Source organism: Apis cerana, linkage group LG10 (genome assembly GCF_029169275.1).
Source record: "Apis cerana isolate GH-2021 linkage group LG10, AcerK_1.0, whole genome shotgun sequence".
Classification (NCBI taxonomy): Eukaryota; Metazoa; Arthropoda; class Insecta; order Hymenoptera; family Apidae; genus Apis; species Apis cerana.
In genome coordinates this window covers 3,005,059-3,008,155 of record NC_083861.1, presented here as the reverse complement: position 1 = coordinate 3,008,155, position 3,097 = coordinate 3,005,059, and the positions used below count along the sequence as shown (strand labels likewise).

Here is a 3,097-nt window from a genome sequence, read left to right as displayed (position 1 = left end):
ATTTTTAATTTGATTTAATTTTCAATATTTAGTTTTTATTTCAAAACTTTGATTTGATTTAATTTTCAATCTTTAATTTTTATTTCAAAATTTTAATTTGATTTATATTTTAATTTATAATTTTCTTTTAATTTTATATTTAACATTTAATTTGTTATAATATTATATAAATTTTAATTTGATTTATATTTTAATTTATAATTTTCTTTTAATTTTATATTTAACATTTAATTTATTATAATATTATATAAATTTTAATTTGATTTAATTTTCAATCTTTAATTTTTATTTCAAAATTTTAATTTGATTTATATTTTAATTTTTAATTTTCTTTTAATTTTATATTTAACCTTTAATTTGTTTTAATATTTAATTTGTTATAATATTATATAAATAATGACAAATTAAATATTAAAACAAATTAAATGTTAAATATAAAATTATTTATATAATAAATATATAATAATTATGTGGGTCTCGACGTAGTCACCTCCTCGTTGGTGAGACCCGGTAATTGGCATCGGTTTTCGTTTTATATTATTTGATTAAATTATTAGAAATATCACATTAAAAATATTGTATTAAAACTATATTAGAATGATTAGTTTTTGAAAACTGATGCCAAGCTAAGAACTACACTAGTTTTAAGTTTAAGTTTAAGTTTAAGTTTAAGTTTTTGTTATTGTATCTTTAACTTGTAAAATTTTGATTATTTTGCAAGAAATTTCGAAAATTTATAATTCGCGACATCATTTATTATAATTGATTATAATCTAAATTTTGATAGCGAACAATTATAACGTAATTTTTCCAAATTATTCAAATAATTTTCCAAATTTTTCTAAATAATTCATAAAAATTTTTGAATGTTAAAAAGTATCTTAGAACTCATAGCAGTATTTTCTTAAACAAATGTTTGAAACGAAAAAGAAAAAAAAGGAAAAATATCGAATATTTTACTTTTTTTTCCACCCTATCCCTCCCTTATTATGCAATTTTATTTTCAGTAAATTTTTGTTACCGCGCGCGATCAGTAGAGTCAGTGATTGCTTTCGTAAAAGTTTTTTTAAATTCTTTAATGAATAACGCGAAATTAGAATCAGTGTTTGTTCGCCGAATTTAATTTTTAACCGGTCGCGTTAAAAGACTACGCGTTTAGAGTCAGTGCTTCTCTCAAGAAAATACGGCGGTCATCCATCACGCGAAGAGGTAATTATCTATATCATTTTATTTAAATTCTTATTTTTTTTATCTCAATATAAATCATTAGATTTTTAATTTTTAAATTTAGAATTCAATTTTCAATAATCTGGATTATGTTTTAAATTATGTTGTTTCTTTTTTTGTTACAGATATTTCCTAACATCCCCCTGCCAATATTCTTCGCATCTAATGGTGAGTCGCATGCATTTATGTTCCTCCGGTCACTCAAGCATGTCGTAGGACGAAAGGTCCGAATCGACACGAGTGATTGGTTGTATACGTAGATTTTTGCAACGGACATAGTGACCACGGATATACTTATTATATCCGTGAGTAGTAACATTTTCTGTGTTTTATTTATTAGCTCAGGCTAGATCTTCTTGCACATCGCGTTTCTCAAATACTAATAAACTAAAAATTTTCTTTTCTTTTTTACACTTCGCTTTATATTATAATATATTTTAATTATTCGATTTTCAATTTTCAACAATCATATGATACAAAATATAAAATTTTAAATTTTAGTTCCTTCGTATACGAAAATGTGTAAGAAGATATATCGCGACAGGTAGATTTCGGAATCAAAACAATAATATTGAACATTGTGTTTCTAATTTCTAATTCGAAACTATGTTTTGATGAAGGAATCGCCTGAGGTATTAATGTTAATTAATTATTAATGTTAACTTTAATTTTTCAATTCAATTAGTTTATTTTGCATTTAGTATTTCTTGTTGTAAATAAATTTCTTATTTATTTTTCTTTTGCTTTATTATTATATAGATACTATATAGATATAACTTTAATAAAATTAGAGTCATTGAATAAAATTTAAAGTAAAAATAGATGATGAAATAAAGAATATTAGTCCGTTAGAGAAAAAATAGATATTTATAATATTTTTTTAGTTTAGGATTTTCAGGTTTAACCCCTTCCGTGTCTATTGCCACGATCTCACTCACGTGCCCAGGTGTTACTTGGGTGAGAGAGAGGCAATAGGCATGATGACTATAGTTTATAAGTTTTTAACAGCGACTGACGATAAGTTAGTGATCGTGCACGACGTATTTTCCACATTGTGTGTGTTTGCGATTAGGCTGTGGAATTGCGTCGTTACGATTCTCATTTTTATTTATTATATTATCAGTTATACGATTTACAATTTTGTTAATATTATCATAAAATTATAAATTGTAAATTGATACCAATTATTAAATTTTAGTAATGCCATTTTTATTGATAATTAAAATCGAGATAGATACGATTTTTGTCGCGATTCACGCAATGATCATTAGCCATCGTCAGTCGATTTCAGGAAAAGGTACGTAAATTTAGAGTGTGAAAGTAGTATCAAACTCGGGTGTCGGAGGCGTCCCGGGACGTTCTCCCTAGTGTAGGCTTTTGCACCCGGGTGTAATGTGTGAGAACCGTGGAGTGGGTGTGTTGGTGTGATTGTTTTGCCATTTTTAAATATAGCGCTAGGTAGGATAGGTAGTATACTTTCTGGTGTGCATGTTAATTATAAGTAGGTAGGGCCGGGCAGGTTGTCACAGTCTCTGGTCGGGTAGGCGCGTTTTCGCGTGACAACCTGTTTCAGGAAATACAATTTGAAAAATCGAGAGTGGAGCTGAGATGAGTGGTCATCGATGACCACTCGTTTCTGGTTTTACTTATATCGATTTTTCGAATTTCGCGGTCGCGGTCGCGAAGTGGGCGAAACGAACGTGCGCTCGAGATTCTGCGCATGTGCGGACAATGGTCAGTAATGACTATTGGTCGTCCATGTGCACTCAGCTTTCGCGATTTAGTCTATTTTTTTTCTTTTTTTTTTTTTTGCGATTAGGAAATCTCGAGCCTAGATTTAAGTTTCAGCGGGCATTGCGCCCGAAGGAGG

General features: G+C 28.2%; 1 long non-coding RNA gene across 1 annotated transcript; it reads left to right on the top strand.

Annotated features, from left to right (window-relative positions):
- The first annotated feature begins 475 nt into the window (after positions 1-475).
- LOC133666820 (uncharacterized) lies at positions 476-2,087 on the top strand. The gene is made up of 2 exons (XR_009831510.1): positions 476-1,209; positions 1,353-2,087. It is a non-coding gene; the product is annotated as an uncharacterized LOC133666820 (long non-coding RNA).
- The last annotated feature ends 1,010 nt before the right edge of the window (positions 2,088-3,097 follow it).